A 27,165-nucleotide genomic window follows, 5' to 3' on the forward strand; every position below is an offset into this window, starting at 1 on the left:
TGGTGAGGTCTGGCGTGCAGATTGGAGGATGTGGAATTTAGCAGTGTATATCTTTTATGCAATGTTTTAACATAACTCATCAGTGTGCAAACATAGTCATGGAACCTGCATCTGTGTTTTACGTGTGCAATGTCTGATCTCCGTTCAGACTCCGTTTGGACAGTGGACTGTTATTTTAAGCAAATAACAGGTACCAGCTGCCTTTCAGCGATTTCCAAGAAACATCCTCCCTTGAAGAGATTGATCTCCCCCGGGCGGTGGAAAGAGTGAATTGCAATGATTCCACCTGCAAGGCCCGGAATGGAACACTGAATGCAGGTGCGTCTTCGAGCCAGCCGGATCTTGCGTCCTGCGTGCCCAAGGCTCATTGGGTGCGGAGCAACAGCGCATCACGGTACCTGCGCCCAAAAACGGCACTGATCCAATTTTTCCCCCAATGTTTCCTGTATGCGCCAGTCGACAGGATTCGGATAAGGTACCTGGCACACGGGGCCACAGGAAGAAAGATTGCATTTATTTTGCGCTCGTCACCAACTCGGACGTTCCAAAGCGCTTTACAGACAACGAACCACTCTTTGAAGTGTAGTCACTGCTGACATGTAGAAAACGAGGCAGCCAATTTGAACACAGCAAGATCCCAAACACAGCGATGTGACAATGACCAGATAATGTGTTATAGTGATGTTACTGGAGCGATAAATATTGAACAGGGTAGCAGGGAGAACTAATTACTCTTCAAGGTGAAGACAAGGTGATTGTATCAGTTCGAGTTTGGACCTTTGTAATGTTTTTCTTTCCTCATTTTTATCTTCTTCAGATTCCAACTGATCAGAGAACTGACAACTGAACTCTCAATGAATTTTCGATAAATCTGTCACTCAAAATAAACAATGTTCGAAATAAAGAAATAAACCTGATTGAGACGGTTCACTTCACTTCACTTCACTGAAACGTCCCATTCCGGTTAAACCGGCGCGGCGGAGTCACAGCAGCTCATCGCTGATCTGCACCTCAACTCCATTTAGCGAAATAGAAACTGGAAAACTCATGTTTCGAGACGAGTTCACTAATTTCCTGAAAAATGAATATCACGAAACCAGCAAAATATTCCCTGCCCTGATTAAACACACAGCAAGGGGATGTGTCGAATATCTTGCAAGAAACCCGCGAATTTATCATTACACGGATAGAATACCGTGCTCGATGTTAACATTAACACTGAGCGCCAGGTCTGGATCTGACCCGTTTACCCCGTGGTGCGGGACCCCGTCCGAGTTTATATTTACCAAAAAAAGAAAATCAGTAAATAATATATCTCACCCAGCAGAATTGGAGATTGTTCGTATTTTACAAGACAGGATGAGGCCACTCGGCCCGTCTTGCTTGGATAGTAAATTCTGTTCACATTCTCCGCTCGGTGTTGTTCTCCTTGCATATTTTTAGTTTATCGATTTGTCTTTTGTTGTATTTCCCCTCATTCTGCAAGAGAGAAAACAATAAAGGAACAACATCAACAATGTGGACGAAGAGAATGATACAAGCAGAGTCTTAACCACCCAGGGTTTAAGGTCATTTGGTGAAGCAATTTATTGTCGGCCACGTGGCCTAATGGATAAGGCGTCTGACTTCAGTATTAATCGCGAGGTTCGAGTCCTGCCACGATCATTTGATTTGTTGGGTGCAAATGTGTCCGACGTGCGCCCAAACTGTTCTGCACCCGACCGTTTCGAACAGTCGGATGGAACGGAAATCCGTAAATTGCTTTGCTTTCAGAAATTGACTCCACATTTTCAACATTGTCGATCTGGGTGAACGGGCAGGACATAGTGTAAAAGTGACTTTATTTCTACTGTTTGGATTCAGAAATGTGCTCTGTCGGTTTGGGTCCGAATACCATCCGTGCCGTTATTGTATTGAACTTTTGTTGCGGCGCAACGTAAGTTTTGTACAATCAAAATGGGCTTCAAAGCTACTAATACCAATCCGACACCGGTGTTTTAAGTCTGTATCCCTGGATTGTTTCTATTTTGTTGAAATGGAGAGGGACAACTTGCCTCATCAAGGAAGTCTTTCTAAAATTTAAATGCTCTGAAGCAACATTGCCGTTTGTGTGAGAATAGATGCACCAGGTGGACGAGCGCTGATACACATTTCCGAATGTAAAACACACACACATTAAACTATTGTGCAGTATTTGTCGGAGGTCACCCACAGGAGGAGGTCAGGGCCTGGTGTATCACAGAAATTACTCACCAACATTTTGTGGGAAGAGATGAGAAATGTAATAGGATAAGACCAGATAGTCTGGAGAGAGTGTGGGAATACAACAGGATGAATAGAGCTCGATATAAGATGTACTGACAGGGGATAAGGAAGTGAAGATCATGACTGATGCCCATTGTTTACCATTCAGAGACCGATGATCAAAAGATAGATGTTGTTGCGCAGATATGTTGAGGGAGAAGGCGCAACAAACTAGCTTGGAAAATGTATCAATACCATAACGTTAGGAAATAATTCAAATCATGTGGGCGCCGTGGCTCAGTGGTTGAAGGACGCTGCCTTGCAAACAAAGGGTTGTTGGGTTCAAATTCCAACAGTGCTTTTCACCAAAGTCCTCCACTCTAACATTTGGGGACTTGTGGCAGAGTTGTCCCGTAGCCTGATGAACCACCAACCGAACGCAACCATACTCACAGAATCATAGCTTTCAGCTCATGTCCCAGACTCTTCCAGCACTGGGTGGACCCTGTCCCACAGACAAGACAGCGATGGTAGTACAGTCATATACTCCGAGGAGGGAGAGGCCCTGCGCTTTCTCAACTCAGACTCTGGACTCCAACATGGCATCGGCCCGAAGGTGGGGGAGGGGTAGAGAAAGACAGCCGATCTCTGGCAGAGGGGAGGGTGGAGTCTGGATCGTCTGTGTGGGAGGTTGGGGGTGAGCGCATTAACCGTCTGTGGGAGAGGAGCCACTGTGTCAGAGATAAGGGGCGGGGGGCGAGTCTGGATTGTCTGAGAGAGCCAGGGTAAACGATGGGTGGGGCCGGGAGAGCGGGCCAGTGTGTTAAATGGGGGAATCAGACCTCCGGCCCCCGTGCATCACTGAGATTTGTGTCCCTCCGCCCCCTGTGTATCATTGCGATTCTCCACCCTCTGTGCAGCACTGTGATCCTCCCCCGACCCGTATCTCACTTGCTTCAAAATTCACCGATCGATAATGGCGCACGCCGTGAATGCATCATTGTGGCTCGAGGTCCCAGCAATTGCAGGACTATAATGATCGTGAAATAATTCTCGTCTGTTAAAAGTTAGACCTTGTTCCACCGCGGGTACCAAAAGCCTTCGCTCTGTCCAGTTAAATGAGGCCCTGTCGGTGGATGTTAAAGCAAGCGCAGGGAATTCTCCCGCTCTCTTATCCAACATTCCTGACTCACGAAAGCAAAGAGCGAACTGAAGGGTCCAAGTTTAAGGGATTGAAACCCAAAGCCCTCATGGAATTCCACAGTCACCCATCGGCACTCACACTTCGATGGCATCCAACTGTCCGATCATTGAGAAACACGTCCCTCCTCCGCTTGGCTCCATCCTTTGTGGGAATGGGAATTGGAAGGTTTCGACCGACTTATGAAGTGTCCCTGGAACAGAATGAACAGCATTCTCGGGGTTTCAATGACGGATTATTGTCCGTCTTGTCACGGGGCTGATCAGAACTCGATTCCTGATCCAAACAGTGCGTCGTCTTTTCGAGAAACCGAGAGAGAACAGGAACGGAGAAGGAAACAAACTGCGGACTGGATTCCAATTGCGCTCCCGCGGTTATTGTTAACTTAAGGCACCGTGGAACGGGATCAACAGGCAGATTGTTGGGGATTTAAATGTTCGGGATTTAAACCCAGGTTTTCTCCCATGTTCCCAAATACTGATCGAATAATCGGGAGATGGTAAAATGCAGGAGATGCAGGAGGGACCGAAGTCCTTCAATCTCGGCAGCAGTTACTGGGAACCGAGCCATGGGTGGGATTCTAGTTCAAAACGGGAGACTGTTAACAATGAGACAGATCCTGGGCTCAAATCTGGACGGGAGCTCCCTCCAGATTTAATTTTTCTTGATGAAGAGCGGGTGGAGGAATTAAATTTAACAGAAAAAATGTACAGACTTGGTGTAAATCTAATAACTGGACAGGTTCAAGATTGTTAAAAAGTTTTGAAATTAGATTACTTCCTGATGGTTAATGTTAACCCTTTATGTTCCACCTCCCTTATCATTTGCTGTTCCCGTTAATGTTTCATTCGCTGTAAACCCCAGAGGCAGCAAGGAAGGACAGAAAGATCTATCTCCGATCCGTCCTCTCTACTCGACCTTTATCCCATTACAGCAGGTGAAAAATTCCAATTATCTGTCTATATTTAAACAAAATATAAACAATCTAGGGACACAGCCTTAAAGCTCCGGTGTCGGATTGATAATAATAGCATTCAAGCCCATTTTGATTGCACAAAACTTACGGAGGGCCGCAACACAAGTTCAATACAATAACGACACGGATGGGGTTCGGGCCAATACATACAGAGCACAATGGATCAGCCGACCATTTCTGAATCCAAACAGCAGAAATAAAGTCACTTTTACACTTTGTCCTGCCCGTGCACCCAGATCGACAATATTGAAAATGTCGAGTCAACTTCTGCAAGCAAAGGAATTTACGGATTTCCGTTCCATCAGGTCAGTGACTGCAAGAAACGGTCCGGTGCGAAACAGTTGCGGCGCACATTGGAACAAGTGTAAAAACGACCGCGGCAGGATTCGAACCTGCAATCTTCTGATAACATCACGATTAACACCGAAGTCAGACGCCTTATCCATTAGGCCACGCGGCCACTGTGATAGCAGTTCAGCAAAAGATCTTAAACCGGGGCAGGTGTGGTGAAGACACTTCTTGCTTCTTTCTCTGTTGTCCATTTATTGTTTTCTCTTGCAGCAAGTTGGCTCTGCTGTTTCCGAATTATCAGGATACGACAACTGAACTTCCACTGGGTCTCCAAGAAACCTACAATCAGAATAAACAAATCTTTGATCAAAATGTTTTGCCTCCAAAGCGAATCTCTTTCGCACTCAGTCTGCAAAATAGAGAGAGGGGAAATAAAATAAAAGAAAAATCGGTAAACTAAAAATGTGCACGGAGAACAACACCGAGCGGAGAATGTGAACAGAATTTACTATCCAAGCCCGACGGGCCGAGTGGCCTCATCCTGTCCTGTAAAATACGAACAATCCCCAATTCTGCTGGGTGAGATTATTATTTTCTGATTTTCTTTTTTTGGTAAATATAAGAGCGGACGGGGTCCCGCACCACGGGGTAAACGGGTCAGATCCAGACCTGGCGCTCAGTGTTAGTGTTAATATTGAGCACGGTGTTCTATCCGTGTAAAAATCCAATCGCGGATTTCTTGCTTTATATTCGACACATTCCCTTCCTGTGTGTTTAATCAGGGCAGGGAATGTTTTGCTAGTTTCGTGATCTTCATTTTCAGGAAATTCGTAAATTCGTCTCGAAACATGAGTTTTCCAGTTTCAATTTCGCTAAATGGAGTTGAGGTGCAGATCAGCGATGAGCTGTTGTGACTCCGCGCCGGTTTAATAGGAATTCGACTTTTCAGTGAAGTGAACCGTCTCAATCCGGTTTATTTCTTTATTTCTAACATTGTTTATTTTGAGTGACAGATTTATCGAAAATTCTGTGAGAGTTCCGTTGTCAGTTTTCTGATCAGTTGGAATCTGAAGAAGATAAAAATAAGAAAAGAAAAACATTACAAAGGTCAAAACTCGAACTGATACAATCACCTTGTCTGCGTCTTTAAAGGTGATTAATTCTCCCCGGAGAACTGTTCAATGTTTATCCCTTCAGCCACATCACGAGAACACATTATCTGCTCATTATCACATCGCAGTGTTTGGGATCTTGCTGGGCGCAAATTGGGTGCCTCGTCTCTTGCATGTCAGCAGTGACTACACTTCAAAAAGTGCTTCATTGTCTGAAAAGCGCTTTGGGACGTCTGAGGTGGTGAAGGGCGCGATCTAAATGCAATCCTTTTTCCTGTTGCCCCATGTGCCAGGTGCCATATTGGAATCCTGTCGACTGGCGTATGCAGGAAATTTTGGGGGGAAATTGGATAAAGGCCTTATTTCGGCGCAGGTAGCGTGATGCGCTGTTTCCCCGCGCCCAATGACCCTGGCGCAGGCAGGACGCAAGATTCGACTGTCCCGAAGACTCACCTGCATTCAGCGTTCCATTCCGGGCCTTGCACGTGGGATCAATGCAATATGCGCTTTCCACCACCAGGGGAGCTCAATCTCTTAAAGGGAGGATGTTTCGTCGAAATCTATCAAAGGTCGCTGGTCCCTGTTCTTTGCTGAAAATAACAGTCGACTGTCTGCACGGAGTCTGAACTGAGATGAGACATCACACATGTAAAACACAGATGCAGGTTCCATCCTTCTGTTCACACGCTGATGAGTTATGTTAAATGTAAGGAATCTTACAACACCAGGTTATAGTCCAACAAATTTATTTTAAAATCACAAGCTTTCGGAGATTATCTCCCTCGTCAGATGAATGAATGAAAAGGTTCTCAAATCGCATATCTTATACTATGTTGGGACAGCATCACACCAATCAAAAGGTGTCGTTGTTATTCAAACAGGCCAGTCACGGAGAACAGCACGTCCCAGTACACTAGATATACATTGTGTCTATTACACAGGCAGGCAGAAAGAAACTCAAAATGGCAGAGAGAGAGAGAGAAAGAGAATTTTGAAAAACATATAATTTTTTTCCTGGTGGGGTTACGTGCAGCGTGACAGGAACCCAAGATCCCGGTTGAGGCCGTCCTCATGGGTGCGGAACTTGGCAATCAACTTCTGCTCGACGATTTTGCGTTGTCGTGTGTCTCGAAGGCCGCCTTGGAGTACGCTTACCCGAAGATCGGTGGCTGAATGTCCTTGACTGCTAAAGTGTTCCCCGACTGGGAGGGAACCCTCCTCCGTTCATCCGTTGTCGCAGCGTCTGCATGGTCTCGCCAATGTACCATGCTCCGGGGCATCCTTTCCTGCAACGTATGAGGTAAACAACGTTGGCCGAGTCACAGGAGTATGAACCATGTACCTGGTGGGTGATGTCCTCTCGTGTGATGGTGGTATCCGTGTCGATGATCTGGCATGTCTTGCAGAGGTTGCCGTGGCAGGGTTGTGTGGTGTCGCGGACGCTGTTCTCCTGAAAACTGGGTAACTTGCTGCGAACGATGGTCTCTTTGAGGTTGGGTGGCTGTTTAAAGGCGAGTAGTGGAGGCGTGGGGATGGCCTTAGCGAGGTGTTCGTCGTCATCGATGACATGTTGAAGGCTGCGGAGAACATGGTGTAGTTTCTCCGCTCCAGGGAAGGACTGGACGACGAAGGGTATTATGTTAAAACATTGAATAAAGGTTGTACACAACTAAATCCCACATCCTCCAATCTGCACGCCAGTCCTCACCAATTTGTCGATATCAGTTGGTACCAAGCCTGGAGAGTGCATGCACCAAGCTCCTCTGCTGATGCTGAGAGACCTGGTTGCAAGAGGTGGGCAGAAGGAGGGACATCCTATATTTGCAGAGGTTGGGCGGTGGGGGTGGGCAAGAGGCACTCCAGACATATATCCAAAAGGTAGCGGGAGGCAGCGGGGGACGAAGTCATTGCCAGGCGCACAGTAGCATGGACTTCGATGCAGTGCAGGAGGAAGTTCAATGCTTTGACATTAGTGGTCAAGGTGAGTGAGGTCAACTCTCAAATGAAGTCACCTACCAATTGCACCACGCACGACATCCCCATCACTCAGATACCAACAAACTCTTTCCATCAGTATTCAACTCTTCAAACCAGAGACTTCCTCTCACCCTTACACGTTACCACTGTTGCAAGCCGCCCACCAACAACTCACAGGTCACACACACTGGCAGCTATCAGCCATCACACAGACACACGTCCTGCTTTCTTGCAGGTGAAAGTGGCGCATATCAGGAGGCAGCAAGTGGTAGCGGCATTTAGCCCGTCGAGCCTGTTGCACCATTCAATGAGATCATGGTGGAGCTGTGACCGAACTCCATATATCCGTCTTAGCCTCATATCACGCAATAACATTGGTTCACAGAAATCTATTAATACCAGATTTAACAATCATAAGTGAGTTAGCATCAATTACCGTCTGAAGAAGAATGTTCCAAACGTCTCATTCTTTCCTTGCAGAAGCCGAGGTGACGTGTGTGCAACACACCTGGAAAAAAGAAAATGTCTCATGATGTTGTGAAGATTGAAGCTGAATATGAATTTATCCCATTTCACACATTGTCATTAATGCAGAATGAAAATGCTCTTGGGCGGTAATCAAACCCCAGCTTTCTGTGTGGCAGGCAAGAATTCGACCACGAAAACATCAATGCCCGAGCGGCAGTTGGCTGCATGTGTCCACTTGGAAACCTGTCTGAAAGAACATGCAATCTTACAGACCGAAATTGAGGTTGTTTGATGAGAAACAAGTAACCATCCAGCTCTACTGGCGCAATCGGTTAGCGCGCGGTACTTATATAACAGTATCAAGCTCGAGCAATGCCGAGGTTGTGAGTTCGAGCCTCACCTGGAGCAGGTGAACATTTTGCATCTGAATATTTCCACCGGAGTTCAAGGTCCAGCTGGTCTGTTCCAAAAACATCTCCTTCTTCGTGTTCACATGTGGGCACTTTGGTTCCTCTGGTCGGCCGTATTGCAATAGCAGGTGTGAGTTTAGTTGTTGACAGGCGGGAGAAGGAGCGATTGGCGACAGCATGAAATGGCAAAGGAGGCGCCACGAGATCTGAAAATCTAAAAAACCGAACACACAATTCTTCTTTTCGTGAAACAGGCATTCTTCTGTTTGAAGAACCGTGTGGGAATATGGGGATCGGGCGGGAAAATAGAGTCGAGGTCGAAGATCAGCCATGAATGGCGAAACAGGCTCGAGGGGCCGTCAGGCCTACTCCGGCTCCTATTTATTATGTTCTTATGTAACAGCTGACACGCTCCTGGTTGCTTGGCTGTTTGTTTTGCAATATCCCTCCCCGCCTATCCGCTTAATCCAGTTTGTTGCTCCCACTTTCAAATTCAACTTGTTTCACTTCCTGATCATGTGATAAAAATAGTGGAGTGCAGAAGGTTCATAACCCGCAGGAAGATCAGCGGTGGAAGGAATGAAAGCAGCGATTTTGCTTCGACAACAATGACGAAACACTCACTTTTCCTTCATTTTTCTCTCAGAGTAAACTTTGGGGAAAGTGAAGCGAACTTGAGTGACTGTAAAATCACCAGGGGTTCTTGCTGCACAAGATGAAATTGGCGACATCGGCATCTGAGAGTCTGAAATGGTTAACATTGTTCCCGAGTTTCGGTAAGAGGCGGCACGGATTGATTTGTAGCGCTGAATGTCTCTGCATTCTACCGCCCACGTAGATGATGCTGGAAGTGTCTGCAAGGACTGGGTGGGGGTTAAAAAGTATCCAATTTACTCGAGCAAAGAAATCAGATCAGCCCAACTAAACTCCGTGTTAACCATCCAATTAACAAGCTACAGATAAATGCACCAATCCAAATATTTCCAGATAACGATGGAAGAGACTCGCTTTGAAGCACTTTAAACACTAAGCAATCTCTGTGCAAACAAGGGACGGGTGGTGTGAACGGGCAATCAGTGGTCTCTCGAAATGATCATCGACAGTCCGAATGTTTCTGGTGAAAATGTTGATCAGAGAAGAACAAAGTCCTTTTCTGAGAATGCTCACCAAAAGTCAACATATTGACACACATCGTCTCTCCCGCAGTTGTTCCTCCGCTGGAGGACAAGAACTTGCCAGCTGTTTTTAATTTAACAGCCTGAAACAAGGATTTTGAAATCTGGACCCTCAGATCACGACTTTGCTGAGCTGATGCTCTACGGACTGAGCTATCCATGTTCACGGTATTGTAACACTCCATCATAAAGATTCATGGTCGGTCTCTAAATTATCGCTTGTGGGCGTCGAACTCGAGTGAGAGTCCGTTTGACAAAATTCTCAGGAATGTCTCAAGGAAAATCTTTGTTTGTTTTGAATCTGATGTGAGAAACATGGAGAGGTAACTCGTGAGTTTACAATTCTTCCTGTTTCTGCCAAATGTCTTGTCATTCGTTTGCACCAATTAAAAAAAACACTTTACCCAGTTGCTCAAAATCTAAACTTGTCCCACACGGGAGCTGGAAAAGGTCTCTCGACCTGTCAGCAGATCAACAACTGAAAACGGAATAATTCCACCCGTTACTCAGTGACACCGGGCAACACATTAACCTTCCGAATTTTCCGAAACGGCACTTCAAACAGAAGAATGTCTGTTTCACGAAAAGAAGAATTGTGTGTTCGGTTATTTAGATTTAAGGATCTGGTGGCGCCTCCTTTGCCATTTCATGCTGTCGCCAATCGCTCCCTCTCCCGCCTATTAACAAATAAACTCACAACTGCTGTTGCAATGCGGCCGACCAGAGCCGTGTCTTGAACTCGGGTGGAAGTGTTGAGAAGCAAAAGGTAAAACTGCACCACGTGAGAGTTGAACTGACAACCTCGGCGTTGACTCGGGCTTGATACTGTTAAATAAGTCCCGCGCAGCTTACCGATTGCGCCACGAGAGCTGCATCCGATTATTTTTCACATCAAACACCCTCATTTTCGGCCTGTGAGATTGTATATTCTTTCTGACAGGTTTCCAAGTGGACACATGCAGCCAACTGCCGTTCGGCCATTGGTGTTTTCGTGGTCAAATTCTTGCCTGTCACACAGGAAGCTGAGGTTTGATTCCCGCCCAATGAAGGAGCATTTTCATTCCGCATTCATGACATCGCGTGAATTGGGATAAATTCACAATCAGCTTCAATCTGCACACCATCTTTGGACATTTTCTTTTCTCCACGTGTGTTGTGTTGAGGAAACCTCAGTATTTTGTCCTCTGGAGCTGAAACTTGCTTTGCGATTTCAGTTAATCCTGCCTTCTGTATCGCTGAAAAAATGTGAGAAGCAAATGAGTGAATTTTCACAGGAAGTTGCGACACAGCCGTACTGGATTGGGATTTAAACCCGGAGACCTCTCGCACAAACAATCAGTGAAACCTCCGTAAGCGATAATTATACCCCAAGACCAAACAGCCGCCACGAACAAGACCGTGCAACCAGTATACAATTCGCAGCCACCCATAGCCGATCAGCCAGCCTTTCAGATCCCTTCTGTTCATCCAATCTCGTTTTCAATTCCGATGTTCAGCAGTGTCAAGTTGAGCACTAACTTTTTCAAGTCACCAATATTAGGCTCTCTTTACCACATTCGTTTTGAATGAACGACTTGTATAATCAAGTAAAACTTTGCAGAATTTACTGCTCTGAAGCGACACTGTCATTTGTCTCGGCATCCGCAGGTTATACACTGAACCATGAGTAGAACAAAATTGCTCCGTTTTCACTGTGAGGGGGAAGAGAGATAAATGTGGAGACATTCGCTCCGAATTCAGCTGGGTTGCACTTTTGCTTTTCCGACCGTCTCAGTCTTTCTTTCTTTTCCCTTCTCTGTTGGTTTTGCAGGTTCGATCAGCCTTGGCCGTTCAAGGAAGCCCGAGAAGTTCAACAGAGGAAAATACAAAGAGTAAAGAGAATGAGACAGGGAGAGATAGAGAGATTAAAGTACAGGAAAAAAGAGTGTACATGTCAACTTTTGCGAATTAACAGAATTTAAGATGGAGCTGGGAACAATTCCTTCATGTATTTTGAAATCCTGCAAGAGATCATTAGATTCCCAACTGAAAGTGCCCGCGTTGCGGAAAATCTTTCCGAGAGTTGGAAAGACGATTATTTCGCTTGAACCCAAACACTGAACATGCCTCGGAAAAGGCGCTTAAATTATAAATCTAAAGCCTCAACCATTCAGCCATTTCTACACGGTTGTGCATCAGAATGCATACGGTTATCACAGGCGATCTGGCAGACTGCAAATTCTTTCAGACAGGTTTCCAAAGCGATATATGTAACCAGCTGCCGTTTAAACATTGAGGGTTAAGTGGGAGAAATCTCGCTTTCTTTGCAATTCAGTAGGTTTCGTTTCCAAGCCATTGCGGAAACTATTTGCATTAAGCACCCATGAGATTGCCTGAATTGGGATCAATTCAAACTCCGATTCAATCCACACACCATTTTGAGACGTTGTCTGTGCTGCCCGGATGTTGCGTCGATGAACACTTTGCATTCTGTCCTTTGGTTCTCAAACATGCTCTGAATATAAGTCAATTCTGCCATCGGGAACGCTGAAACGATGTGAGAAACCAATTGGTGATTTTTGTCCAAAATTGTGACGCAGAGGGGGCTCGTCTGGCATTTGAACCAAATGCTGGTCTCTTCATTTGAGACTCTCCCATTTAAATCTCCATCTCCGTGCTGAGTCTGAATAAATCCGTCAGCTTGTGATTCTTTGCCAGAGAGCGGGAGATGTTGAGAAATGAGCTGAAGATTTCCGTGGATTCATTAATAGTGCACATTCTCACATATATTAGAAAATGGACTTTCACACAAACTTTCAACAATTTTTCTTTGTTGATCACAGCCTGCTGGAGGGAGGAGCGCATTGGTACATCCGGGTTTGTTGGAAAAACTGTGCTTGTGCGGGGAGCAAAGGACCAAATGGCGGAAGGGACCTTTTTGTTCCCCGAGTCCATCACAGCCTCAGACTGACGAAAGGAAGGAGAGGTTCGTGAAAAAATGGGCGAAGAGTAGTTATTGAGTAGATTTTGTTGGTCGGAGGGTAAGTTAGCAAGGTCACTTTTCAAAGTTCTGTCACTTCCTTTGCTGTTTCCAAACCATTTGTTTATTTAATGTTTAAATCAGCAGGGCCTAAATTAAACTTGTCTCTTCTCTCATAAGAACATAAGAACATAAGAAATTGGAGCAGGAGTAGGCCAATCGGCCCCTCGAGCCTGCTCCGCCATTCAATAAGATCATGGCTGATCTGATCCCAACCACAAATCGAAAGAACACAAGAAGTCGGAGCAGGACCCGGCCACATAGCCCCTGGGCCCTCTCCGCCACCCACAGGGCATTGACCGATCCGAACTCAGCTTCATGTCCAATTTCCTGCCCGCTCCCCATAACCCCTAATTCCCTTTACTTCTAGGAAACTGTCTATTTCTGTTTTAAATTTATCTAATGATGTAGCTTCCACAGCTTCCTGGGGCAGCAAATTCCACAGACCTACCACCCTCTGAGTGAAGAAGTTTCTCCTCATCTCAGTTTTGAAAGAGCAGCCCCTTATTCTAAGATTATGCCCCCTAGTTCTAGTTTCACCCATCTTTGGGAACATCCTTACTGCATCCACCCGATCAAGACCCTTCACAATCTTATATGTTTCAATAAGATCGCCTCTCATTCTTCTGAACTCCAATGAGTAGAGTCCCAATCTACTCAACCTCTCCTCATATGTCCGCCCCCTCATCCCCGGGATTAACCGAGTGAACCTTCTTTGTACTGCCTCGAGAGCAAGTATGTCTTTTCTTAAGTATGGAGACCAAAACTGTATGCAGTATTCCAGGTGCGGTCTCACCAATACCTTATATAACTGCAGCAATACCTCCTTGTTTTTATATTATATCCTCCTAGCAATAAAAGCCAACATTCCGTTGGCTTTCTTGATCACCTGCTGCACCTGCATACCAACTTTTTGATTTTCTTGCACTAGGACCCCCAGATCCCTTTGTACTGCAGTACGTTCCAGTCTCTCGCCATTAAGAAAATAACTTGCTCTCTGATTTTTCCTGCCAAAGTGCATAACCTCACATTTTCCAATATTATATTGCATCTGCCAAATCTCCGCCCACTCACCCAGCCTGTCTATATCCCCTTGCAGGTTTTTTATGTCCTCCTCACTCTCTACTTTCGCTCCCATCTTTGTATCATCTGCAAATTTTGATATGTTGCACTCGGTCCCCTCCTCCAAATCGTTAATATAGATTGTAAAGAGTTGGGGACCCAGCACCGACCCCTGTGGAACACCACTGGTTACTGGTTGCCAGTCCGAAAATGAACCATTTATCCCAACTCTCTGCTTCCTGTTCGATAACCAATCCTCCACCCATGCCAGAATATTACCCCCAATCCCGTGATTTTTTATCTTAAGTAATAATCTTTTATGTGGCACCTTGTCGAATGCCTTCTGGAAGTCTAAATACACTACGTCCACTGGTTCCCCTTTATCCACCCTATACGTTATATCCTCGAAGAACTCAAGCAAAGTTGTCAGACATGACTTCCCCTTCATAAAGCCATGCTGACTTTGTCCTATTAAATTATGCTTATCTAAATGTTCCGTTACTGTCTCCTTAATAATAGACTCCAAAATTTTACCCACCACAGATGTTAAGCTAACTGGCCTATAATTTCCAGCCTTCTGCCTGCTACCCTTTTTAAATAACGGTGTTACATTAGCAGTTTTCCAATCTGCCGGGACCTCTCCTGAGTCCAGGTAATTTTGGAAAACTATCACCAAAGCATCCACAATCCCTACTGCCACTTCCCTCAAGACCCTAGGATGGAAGCCATCAGGTCCAGGGGATTTATCCGCCTTGAGTCCCATTATTTTACTGAGTACCATCTCTTGAGTGATTTTAATCGTATTTAGCTCCTCCCCCCCGAGAGTCCCCTGTTTGTCCAGTGTTGGGATATTCTTAGTGTCCTCTACTGTAAAGACTGAAACAAAATATTTGTTCAGCATTTTTGCCATCTCCATGTTTCCCACCATTAATTTCCCGGTCTCATCCTCTAAGGGACCTATGTTTGCCTTAGCCACCCTTTTTCTTTTTATATAACTATAGAAACTCTTGCTATCTGTTTTTATATTTTTTGCTAATTTCTTTTCATAATCTAACTTCCCTTTCTTAATCAATCCTTTAGTTACTTTTTGCTGTCTTTTGAAGAATTCCCAATCTTCTATCCTCCCACTAAGTTTGGCTACCTTATATGTCCTTGTTTTTAGTCGGATACTATCCTTGATTTCTTTACTTAGCCACGGATGGCTGTCATTTCTTTTACACCCTTTTTTCCTCAGTGGAATATATTTATTTTGAAAGTTGTAAAATAACTCCCGAAATGAACACCACTGCTCATGTACCGTCTTACCCTTTAATCTATTTTCCCAGTCCACTTTAATCAATTCCGCTCTCATACCATCATAGTCCCCTTTATTCAAGCTCAGTACGCTTGTTTGAGAATCAACCTTCTCACCCTCTAATTGGATATGGAATTCAACCATGTTGTGGTCGCTCGTTCCAAGGGGATCCTTAACTAGGACATTATTAATTAATCCTGACTCATTACATAGGACCAGGTCCAAGGTTGCCTGCCCACTTGTAAATTGGATGACCCGCTGTGTGTTTATGTATTTTATGTTTTAGTTTAAAGCTCGGTTTTACCATAAACCGATGGACGTCAAAACCTGCGGTGGATGGAGGACGGGTTGATTTTCTTGAAGGGGCAAATCTCACTGGGCAGGAAAAAGGACCTCCAGCCGAATGCACAGAAATAACTCCGTAAGTGAATAAAAATGACAATGTTCTATGTGCAATTTAAACCCACATCGACAGAAGAAATCGTGAAATAAACACTGCGTTTTAGATCGCTCGACCACCTGAGCCAATACTGGAGACAGCCTTCCTGACTGAAATCTGTGTGTGGGAGTTAGTCGTGTATCGATCCCCTTCCGTGCGACGAGGCCCGGCAGGCGGCTGGCAGAAACGGCTCGGAATGGGACTCGCTTCACTCCGGCATCAGCGCCTGGTTTAGAAACGTTCTGGCTGCTGCTGTTACTCGGCATCCCATACTCTGTGTGCTCTGTGGAGGTCAGTCCTGATTTCTCTCTTCTGGGCCCGGCTCCAACTCTTTACTGTTGACGGGAGCGCGTCTGGTTCCAAGTGAGACAGAACCGTGTGCAAAGCGCGACCCGAGTACATCGACTCGGGGACTGGCGATTGGTTTTATATTGGGTTATTGTTTAAGGTATGGGCTGTTCAAAGTTTGTGTAATAGTAATTATCATGATTATTTCCAGCTCCTCCTGCTCACTGGTGATCGGTGCTTCACCCTGTGATTTACCCTCAGTCTCACCATAAACATCCTCTCGAGAGGGTGCATCTGGGCTGCTGATGGAAACGGTGAATCGGGTGCAGCAACAGACGCTTCGGAGTTACCAAGCTCATGTCATATCCTGACTTCTTTAAATGACGGGAGACCTCACAATTAACAACAGCTGACATTTATAAAGCGCCTTTAACATAATAAAATGTCCCAGGAGGCCATAATTTGAGGAGCACAGTGATCTCGGAAGGTTGTGAGGCTGGGGGTGGTTTCATCAATAGGGGGAGGCGAGGCCACGTAGGGATCTGAACACAAGAATGAGGATTTTAACATCGAGGCATTGGCGAACTGGGAGGCAATGTACGTGAGCGAGCAGGGGGGTGATGGACAGTTTCAAAGCGAAGCAACGTGTGCAGGGTTGGAGGGACAGTGCGACTCGGGATAATTGGCCTGGGGCAGTGAGAACATCTCTTGAGCATTAAGATATTCAGCAGCAAAAGAGGCAGGGAGGTGGGATCTTTGTGTCTATTTATCCTGGCATCTGCAAAATCCATCGTCTCTCAATGACCAACATCTTTCTCGCTGTTTTTGCTTCGAACATCTAATTCCCCGGCATCTGGAGGACCAGAGGAAGCTGGAGGAAAATAACAGACAGAAGCAGAAGGAGGTGGCAGGTGAAACTGGCAGAAAATGTGAGTGTCACTTGCTTCAAATGAGGCATGACAGGCCGGCGTTACCTTGCACCTTTCCAAGGAGATGCGTTGATCAGGTAGGTTTGTTTTGGAAATGGAAACAGTTACACCAGCAGCTTGTGATAGTATTTCCCCTCACTGTCCATTCCATGTTCATCCCTCCCCGCACTTGGTGATTTCATTCTCTGAACAAGTCTTTCGTGTTCTTCCAGTAAATGCCATTTTGTACGATCAGCTTGTCTGTGGCGAAAGTGACGTCAATTTCACAGGGACAAGTCGGAAAAGCAGCGTTGGTCGGCTTGCTTGCAGGAAAATTGCAGCAGGTTCCCTGGTGGTCTGGTGGTTCGGATTCGGATACAGGTCGGGTTGGTTTTCTGGAAGGTGCAAATCCACTCCCGACTCCTGGGTGCAGGGGTCACATTCTCTCATTTCCAGATTAAAACCCAAAGAAATTTTCACTCATTCCGGACTTCTTTAAATGCTTCTGGAGGGCTGAGCGACTGGGATACAATCTTCCAGGTATTTCCTGCCCATGTGCTCGGTGCATGTGGAGCTTTGAACGGGCCGTGGTTGCTTGTTTCCCATGGAGGGGCAGTAATGCGATGTCAGAGGCTGCATTCACTGCTTTGCGCCGGCAGCGGGTGATTGGAGAGAGCGGGACCGGACAGACGGCCTCAATGTTACTGCTTGTCACGGCCTCACTCACTCCGGGTGCTGAGGAACAGAGTAAAACTGATGGCTTTGTTGCCTCGGCTGTCACTGTTTCCATTTCAAAATACACCTACCTGATCAACGCATCTCCTTGGAAAGCTGCAAGGTAACGCCGGCCTGTCTTGCCTCATTTGAAACAAGTCACACTCACATTTTCGGGCAGTTTCACCTTCCACCTCCTTCCGCTTCTGTCTGTTATTTTCCTCCAGCTTCCTCTGCTCCTCCAGATGCCGGGGAATTAGATGTTCGAAGCAAATACAGCGACTGAAAATAAAACCTTACCAGGAAAGCAGGGAGAGGGGAAGAAAGATATTGGTCATTGAGAAACGATGGATTTTGCAGATGCCAGAATAATTAGACATACAGATCTCATCTCCCTGCCTCTTTCAGCTACTGAATATCTTAATGCTCAAGAGATGTTCTCACTGCCCCAGGCCAATTATCCCGAGTCGCATTGTCCCTCCAAGCCTGCACACGTTGCTTCGCTTTGAAACTGTCCACCACCCCTGCGCTTGCTCACCCACATTGATTCCCGGTCCGCCAATGTTCGATTTTAAAATTCTCATCCTTGTGTTCAGGTCCCTCCGTGGCTTCGCCTCTCCCTATCGCTGTCACCTCCCACAGTCCGACAACCTTCCCAGATCACTGCGTTCCTCAAATTATGGCCTCCTGTGAACTCCTGATATTAATCGCTCCACAATTGGCGGTCTTGCCTTCAGCTGCCTGTGCTCAAACTCCGGAATAACCGACTTAAACCCCTTCGCCTCTCTCTCCTCCTTTATGACGCTCATCACAACCGACCTTTTTTTCACTAAGTTTTAGTTCACCTGTCCGAATATCTCCTTTTGTGGATCTGTGTCAAATTTTATCTGATTACGCTCCTGTGAAGCGCCTTGGGACATTTTATTATGTTAAAGGCGCGATATAAATGTAAGTTGTTGTTAATTGTAAGGTCTCCCACCATTTAAAGAATTCAGGAAACGTCAGTAAGCTTGGTAACTCCGAAGCGTCTATTGCTGCACCCGATTCCCCGTTTCCATCACCAGCCCAGATGCACGCTCTCGAGAGGATGTATACAGTGAGACTGAGGTTATATCACAGGGTGAAACACCGAGCACCAGTGAGCAGGAGGAGCTGGAAATAATTATGATAATTACTATTACACAAACATTGAACAGCCCATACCTTAAACAATAACCCAATATAAAACCAATCGCCAGTCCCCGAGTCGATGTACTCGGGTCGTGATTTGCACACGGTTCTGACTCACTTGGTACCAGTCGCGCTCCCGTCAACAGTGAAGAGTTGGAGCCGGATCCAGAAGAGAGAAATCAGGACTGACCTCCATGGAGCACCCAGAGTTTGGGAGGCCGAGTAACAGCAGCAGCCAGAGCGGTTTTTAAACCAGCTGCTGATGCCGGAGTGAAGCGAGTCCCATTCGGAGCCGTGTCTGCCAGCCGCCTGCCGGGTCTCTTCACACTGAAGCGGTCCGATTCAGGACTCACTCCCACACACAGACTTCAGTCAGGAAGGCTGTCTCCAGTATTGGTTCTGGTGGTCGAGCGATCGAAAGCGCAATGTTCCATTCACGATTTCTTCTGTCGATGTGGGTTTAAATTGCACTTAGAATATTGTCATTTTTCTTCACTCACGGAGTTATTTCTGTGCATTCGGCTGGAGGTCGCTTTTTCCTTCCCAGTGAGATTTGCCCCTTCAAGAAAATCAACCCGTCCTCCTCCCACCGCAGGTTCTGACGTCCATCGGTTTATGGTAAAACTGAGCTTTAAACAAAAATATAAAATGCAAAAACACACGGCGGGTCATTCAATATAAGCGGAGAGAAGAGACAAATTTACTTCAGGCTCTAGTGATTTAAACATTAAATAAACAAACCGTTTGTAAATCGCAAAGGAAGTGGCAGAACTGGGAAAAGTGACCTTGATAACTGACCCTCCTACCTTAAAAATCTGCTCAGTAACAACTTCTTCGCCCATTTTTTCACGAACCGCCCCTTCCTATCGTCAGTCTGAGGCTGTGATGGACTCGGCACCGAACAGGCCCCCTCGGCAATTGGGCCCTTTGCTCCCCGCACAAGCACAGTCTTTCCAACAAACCCGGATGTGGCAATGCGCTCCTCCCTCCAGCAGCGTGTGATCTACAAATAAAAAGGGTTAAAAGTCGATGTGAAAGTCCATTATCTAATGTATGTGAGAATGTGCACTATTAATAAATCGAGGGAAATCTTCAGCTGTTTTCTCAACATCTCCCGCTCTCTCGCAAAGAATCACAAGCTGACGGATTGATTCAGACTCAGCCCGTGGATGGAGATTTAAATGGGAGAGTCTCCAATGACAGACGAGCATCAGGTTCAAATGCCAGGCGATCTCCCTCTGTGTCACTATTTTAGTCAAAAATCACCAATTGGTTTCTCGCATCGTTTCAGCGTTGCCGATGGCAGAATTGATTCATATTCAGAGCATGTTTGAGAACCAAAGGACAGAATGCAAAGGGTTTGTCGACACAACATACGGGCAGAACAGAAAATGTCTCAGGATGGTGTGTAGACTGAATCTGAATATTAATTGATCCCAATTCAGGCAATCTCATGGGGTCACAATGCAAAAAGTTTCTGTAATGGCCGGGAATCGAATCCAACTGACTTGCAAAAGAAGCGAGATTTCTCCCGCTGAAACACCAATGCCTCAACGGCAACAAAATACATATGTTCTTTGGAAACCTGTCTGAAAGAATTTACAGTCTGCCAGATCGCCTGTGATAACCGTACGCATTCTAACGTACACTCGTGCAGCAATGGTTGAATGGTTAAGCAGTCGGACTTGTAATCTAATGGGGTTTTCCTCGGGATTTTCGCATTCTCCTTGCATCGCAGCTGTTTGAGTTCAAATTAAATGATCACTTTTCCAACTCGAGGAGAGATGCTCCGCAACATGGATACTTTGAATTGAAAGTCCGATGGTCTCTTGCAAGATATCAAAATACATGAAGGAATTGTTCCCAGCTCCATCTTTAATTCTGCTAATTCGCAAAAGTTGACATTTACTCTCTTTTTTCCTATCCTTTAATCTCTCTATCTCTCCCTGTCTCAGTCTCTTGACTCTGTATTTTCCCCTGATGGACTTTTCAGGCTTCCTTGAAAGGCCAAGGCTGATCGAACCTGCAAAACCAACAGAGAAGGGGAAAGAAAGAAAGACTGAGACGGTAGAAGAAGCAAAAGTGCATCCCAGCTGATGAATTCGAAGCTAATGTCTCCACATTTATCTCTCTTCTCCCTCACAGTGAAAAATTAGCAATTTTATTATACTTATGGTTCAGTGTAAAACCTGCGGATGCCGAGACAGATGACAATGTAGCTTCAGAGCAGTAAATTCTGCAAAGTTTAACTTGATAATACAAGTCGTTCATTCGAAACGAATGTGGGAAAGAGAGCCGAATATTGGTGACTTGAAATTGTTGGTGCTCAACTTGACACTGCTGAACATCGGAACAGAAAATGAGTTTGGAGGAACAGAAGTGGCCTGAAAGGCTGGCTGGTCGGCTGTGGGTGTTTGCGAATTGTGCACTGGTTGCACGAACCTATTTGTGGTGGCTGGTATGTCAAGGGGTATCATCCTCGCTGCGGGCGGTTTTGCTGATACTTTATGCGAGAGGTCCCGGGTTCAAATCCCAATCGAGCGGTGTTCTGGCGCCACTTTTGTTGAAAATTCACTCATTTGCTTCTCACATCGTTTCAGCGATGCAGAAGGCAGGATTGACTTAATTCCAGAGCCTGTTTCAGCTCTCGAGGACAGAATGACGAGGTTTCGTCAACGCAACACACGTGGAGAAAAGAAAATGTCTCAAGATGTTGTGCAGATTGAAGCTGAATATGAATTTATCCCAATTCACACGATTTCATGAATACCGAATGAAAATGCCCCTGCATTGGGCGGTAATCGAACCCCAGCTTCATGTGAGGCAGGCGAGAATTCGACCAATGAAACACCAATGGCCGAACGGCAGTTTGCTGCATGTGTTCACTTGGAAACCGACTGGAAGAACAGACAGTCTCACAGGCCGCAAATGAGGCTGTTTGCTGCGCGCATTACTTATATGTGGTTCCAGTAGCGCAATCGGTTAGCGCGCGGTACTTATATAACAGTATCCGGCTTGAGCAATGCCGAGGTTGTGAGTTCGATCCTCACCTGGAGCAGTTTTAATTTTTGCTTCTGAACATTTCCACCCGAGTTCAAGATTCAGCTGGTGTGTTCCATGAAGCATCTCCTTCTTCGTGTTCTCCTGTGGGCACTGAGGGTTCCCTGGCCGGCCGTATGACAATAGCAGGTGTGAGTTTATTTGTGAATAGGCGGGAGAGGGGCGATTGGCGTCAAAATGAAATGGCAAAGGAGGCGGCACGAGATCTTTAAATTTAATGAACCGAACACACAATTCTTCTTTTCGTGAAACAGACATTCTTCTGTTTGAAATGTCGTGTCGGAAAATTCGGAAGGTTAATGTGTTGCCCGGTGTCACTGAGTAACGGGTGGAATTATTCCGCTTTCAGTTGTTGATCCTCTGACAGGTCGGGAGACCATTTCCTGCTCCCGTGTGGGACAAGTTCAGCTTTTGAGGCACTGGGTCAAGTGTTTTTTAACAAAGGCAATTAGTGCGAACGGATGACAGGACATTTGGCACAAACAAGGAGAATTGTGAACTCACGAGTTTCCTCTCCATGTTTCTCACATCAGGTTCAACACAAGCAAGGATTCTCCTCAAAACGTTGATGAGAATTTTGCAAAACGGACCCCATTTCGACGTCCTCAAGGGAAAATTCAGAGACCAACCATGAATCTGCATGATGAAAGCGTAAACATCGGGCGGCCTGGAAAGCTCAGTCGGTGGAACATCAGACTTTTTAGCAAAGTAGTGATCTGCGGTTCCAGGGTGCAAGTTCCTGCTCAGGCGATCAATTTTAGAACAGCTGGCAAGTTCTGCCTTTCCAGCGCAATAATAACTGTGGGAGAGTCGATCCCTGCGATGTTTTGTCAATATGTTGACCATTGTTGAGCATTCTCAGAAAAGGGCTTTGTTCTTCTCTGATCATTATTTTACCAGAAACATTTGGACAGTAGAATATCAGTTGGAAAGACCACTGATTGCCCGTTTACACCACCCGTCCCTTAGAGTCATAGAGAGTCATAGAGTCATACAGCACGGATAGAGGCCCTTCGGCCCATCGTGTCCGCGCCGGCCATCAGCCCTGTCTACTCTAATCCCATATTCCAGCATTTGGTCCGTAGCCTTGTATGTGCAGAGATTGCTTTGTGTCAAAACTGCTTCAAAGTGAGTCTCTTCCATAGTGACCTGGGAATGTTTGGATTGGTGCAGTTATCTGCAGCTTGTTAATTGGATGATGAACAGTGAGTTTAGTTGGGCTGATCCGATTGCTTTGCTCGAATAAATTAGGAACAGAGGAATATTGGAACAGGAGAAGGCCATTCAGCCCCTCGTGCCTGCTCCACCATTTGATAAGATCATGGCTGATCTGTGAACTAATTCCTTATACCTGCCTTTGGCCCATATGCCTTAATATCTTTGTTTGCCAAAAAGCGATCTCTCTCAGATTTAAATTTAGCAATTGAGCGAGCATCAATTGGCTTTTGCAGAAGAGAGTTCCAAACTTTTACCACCCTTTGTGTGTCGAAATGATTTCTAATCTCATTCCGCAAAGGTCTGGCTCTAATTTTTAGACTGTGCCCCTTACTCCGAGAATCCCCAACCAGCGGAAATAGTTTCTCTCCATCCACCCGATATGTTCCCCTTAATATCTTATAAACTTCGATCAGATCACCCCTTGACCTTCTAAACTCGAGAGAATACAACCCCAATTTGTGTAATCTCTCCTCGTAACTTAATCCTTGAAGTCCGGGTATCATTTTAGTAATCCTACCCTGCACACCCTCCAAGGCCAATATGTCCTTCCGAAGGTGCGGTGCCCTGAGCTGCTCACATTAATCCAGGTGCGGTCGAACCACGGCTTTGTGCAGCTGCAGAATAATTTCTGTCCGCTTGCACTCTCGTCCTCCAGATATAAAGGCCAGCATTCCATTCGCCTTCTTGATTATTTTCTGCACCTGTTCATGACACTTCAATGATCTGTTTTTAACGTTTTACCATTTAGAAAGTAAGCTGTTCTATCCTTTTTTGATACAAAGTTGATGACCTCACATTTGCCGATATTGAATTCCATTTGCCACAGTTTTGTCCATTCATTTAATCTATCAATATCCCTTTTTAATTTTATGTTTTCATCTATACTGCTTACAATGCCACCACTCTTTGTGTCATCGGCAAACGTAGATATGAGACTTTCCATGCCTTCATTTAATAAATATTGTGAATTGTTGAAGACCGAAGACAGATCCCTGCGGGACTCCACTAGTCACATCCTGCCAATGTAAGTACCTTCCCATTATCCCTACTATCTGTCGCCTTTCGCTCAGCCAACTGCCTAACCAAGTCCGTATTTTTCCCTCGATTCCATGGGCTTCTATCCAACCTAACAGTCTCTTATGTGGTACTTAATCAAATGCCTTCTGGAAGTCCATATAAATAACATCCATTGACACTCCCCATCTGGTCCTGGGGATTTGTCACTCTTTCGTGCTATTATTATTTTCTTCATTTCTGTTATTTTACTTATATTAATTTTATTGATTCCCTGTCCCCGATTCAATATTAGTTTTCTTGGGATTTCCAGGATGCTATCCTCTTTTTCGACTGTAAATACTGACGCAAAGTAATTAATCAACACGTCCGCATTTTCCCATTGTCAATGATCTTATCCTCACTTTCAGTTTTGAAGGGGCCAACACTGCTCCTGACCACCGTCTTTTTCCGAATATAACGATAAAAGTTCTTCGTATTGGTTTTGATATCCCTTGCAAGTTTCTTTTCATACTCTCTTTTTGTAGCTCTTACTATCTGTTTTGTGACCATTTGTTGATCTTTGTATCTTTCCCATTCGCCAGGATCTGTGCCATTTTTTGCTTTTTTGTATGCCCTTTCCTTATGTCTTATACTGTCCCTTACCTCTTCAGTTGTCCATGGCTGGTTTGTTTTGGCAAGTAGAGTTGTTGCCCCTCAGGGGTATAAACTGATTCTGTATCACGTTAAATGCTGCTTCAAACATTTCCAACTGATCATCAGTCGTTTTACACATTAATAGATTTGCCCAGTTTACTCTGTCTCATCACATTGAAGTCGGCCTTACCCAAGTCCAGAATCTTAGCAGCTGATTCACTTTTTTTCCCTTTCAAATATTACAGTGAACTCGATCATGTTATGGTCGCTTTTGGATAGATGTTCACGCACAGTCAAGCTTTTAACTAAATCTGGTTCATTTCTCATTGCAAAATCGAGAATGGGTTGCCCCCTTGTTGCCTCTTGGACATGCTGCTGTCGAAAACTATCCCGGACGCACTCATTAAATTCACTAGCTTTCTGGTGCAGTAATTTTTCATCGGCCGCGTGGCCTAATGGATAAGGCCTCTCACTTCGTTATTATTCGAGTTGTTCTCAGAACATTGCAGGTTCGAGTCCTGCCGCGGTCGTTTTACTCGCTGGGTGAAAATTTGTCCGACGTGCGCCGCAACTGTTTTGCACCCGACCGTTTCGAACAGTCTGATGGAACCGAAATCCCTAAATTACTTTCCTTTCAGAAATTGACTCCACATTTTCAACATTATCGATCTGGGTACACGGGCAGGACATAGTGTAAAAGTGACATTATTTCTACTGTTTGGATTCAGAAATGGTCGGCGAATCCATTGTGCTCTGTCCGTACAGGTTCGAATCCCATCCGTGTCGTTATTGTATTGAACTTTTGTTCCGGCCCCACGTAAGTTTTGGACAATGAAAATGGGCTTGAAAGCTATTAATACCAATCCGACACCGGTGTTTTAAATCTGTATCGCTGGATTGTTCATATTTTGTTGAAATGGAGATGGAAAACTTGTCTTACCAAGTCAGGCTTTCCAAAATGTAAATGCTCTGAAGCAAAATTGCCGTTTGTGTGAGAATAGATAAACCAGGTAGACTAAAGCTAATACACATTTCCTAATGTAAAACACACACACGTTAAACTATTGTGCAGTATTTGTAGGAGGTCACCCACAGGAGCAGGTCAGGGCCTGGTGTATCACAGACATTACTCACCAACATTTTGTGGGAAGAGATGAGAAATGTAATAGGACAAGACCAGATAGTCTGGAGAAAGTAAGAGTGTGGGAGTACAGCAGGATAAATAGAGCCAGACATAAGATGTGCTGACAGGGGATAAGGAAGAGAAGATCATGACTGATACCCATTGTTCGCCATTCAGAGAACGATGAACAAAAGATAGATGTTTTTGCGCAGACATGTTGAGGGAGAAGGCGCAACAAAATGGCTTGGCAAATGTATCAATACTATAACATTAGGAAACAACTCAAAACATGTGGGCGCCGTGGCTCAGTGGTTAAAACACCTGTCTTGTAAACATGACCATTCTATGGGGTCAAATCCCAACAATGCCATTCCCTAATGTCAAATTCCAGCGGTGCCTCCGGCAAAGTGCTCCTTATTAACATCTGGGTACTTGTGCCAAACCTTAGGCGGAGTCCTCCGACAGATGAGTCGAACAACAGCCGACCTCAACGATCACTGGGTAGTTCCTAGCCCACGGGCAGAACAGATGAACCAGCGATGGCGATATAGTAATATACAGGTAGAAGAGAGTGGCTGTGGGAGTTCTCAACTTTGACTCTGGACCCAATGAGGGAAGGGGGACGAAATAAAGCTATGTTCGGAAATTAGAGGGCTGGGGGCGTCAGAGGAGACGGGGGAAGTCTGTGTCGGGGGGAGGATGGACCGAGAGTCTGTGTTGGAGGGGAACGTCTGTGTCTGAGGTGAGTAGTTTACTGAGGAAAAAGGATCAATATCCTTAGAAATGGAGAGAGGGGTCACAAAGAGACAGTGTGAGTAAGAAGGATTAACATCAGAGGAGATACAGTTGGGAGGTGGATGAGCAACAGTAACACAGGGCTCTTGCGGAGAATGGTTTCGTGGGGCACTTTGGTTTCTGTGGCCGGCCGTATTGCAATAGAAGGTGTGTGTTGAGTTGTTAACAGATTAAGATTTCAAAATATATGAAGGAATTGTTCCCAGCTCCATCTGAAATTCTGCTGATACGCAAAAGTCGAAATTTACGCTCATTTTCCTGTACATTAATCTTTCTATCTCTCCCTGTCTCAGTCTCTTGACTCTTTGTATTTTCCCCTGATGGACTTTTCAGGCTTCCTGGAGCGGCCAAGGCTGATCGAACCTGCAAAACCAACAGAGAAGGGTAAAGAAAAAAAGACTGAGACGGTGGGAAAAGCAAAAGTACATCCCAGATGATGAATTCGTAGCTAATGTCTCCACATTTATCTCTCTTCTCCCTCACAGTGAAAAATTAGCAATTTTATTCGACTCATGTTTCAGTGTATAACTGCGGATGCCGAGACAGATGACAATGTAGCTTTAGAGCAGTA

At 45.4% G+C, this 27,165-nt stretch overlaps 1 protein-coding gene and 3 non-coding genes across 4 annotated transcripts in view; 2 read left to right on the forward strand and 2 right to left on the reverse strand.

Moving 5' to 3' along the window:
* Positions 1-27,165, reverse strand: part of LOC137306868 (uncharacterized) — a 244,784-nt gene that overhangs the window by 117,252 nt on the left and 100,367 nt on the right. The gene's annotated exons all lie outside the window — the stretch shown is intronic.
* Positions 4,793-4,881, reverse strand: trnar-ucg (transfer RNA arginine (anticodon UCG)). Its single transcript is given in 2 exon segments — positions 4,793-4,828; positions 4,845-4,881. It is a non-coding gene; the product is annotated as a tRNA-Arg (tRNA).
* trnai-uau (transfer RNA isoleucine (anticodon UAU)) lies at positions 8,583-8,677 on the forward strand. Its single transcript has 2 exons — positions 8,583-8,620; positions 8,642-8,677. It is a non-coding gene; the product is annotated as a tRNA-Ile (tRNA).
* trnai-uau (transfer RNA isoleucine (anticodon UAU)) lies at positions 21,712-21,806 on the forward strand. Its single transcript has 2 exons — positions 21,712-21,749; positions 21,771-21,806. It is a non-coding gene; the product is annotated as a tRNA-Ile (tRNA).

The sequence above is a fragment of the Heptranchias perlo genome, chromosome X, assembly GCF_035084215.1.
Source record: "Heptranchias perlo isolate sHepPer1 chromosome X, sHepPer1.hap1, whole genome shotgun sequence".
In the NCBI taxonomy this organism is placed as follows: domain Eukaryota; kingdom Metazoa; phylum Chordata; class Chondrichthyes; order Hexanchiformes; family Hexanchidae; genus Heptranchias; species Heptranchias perlo.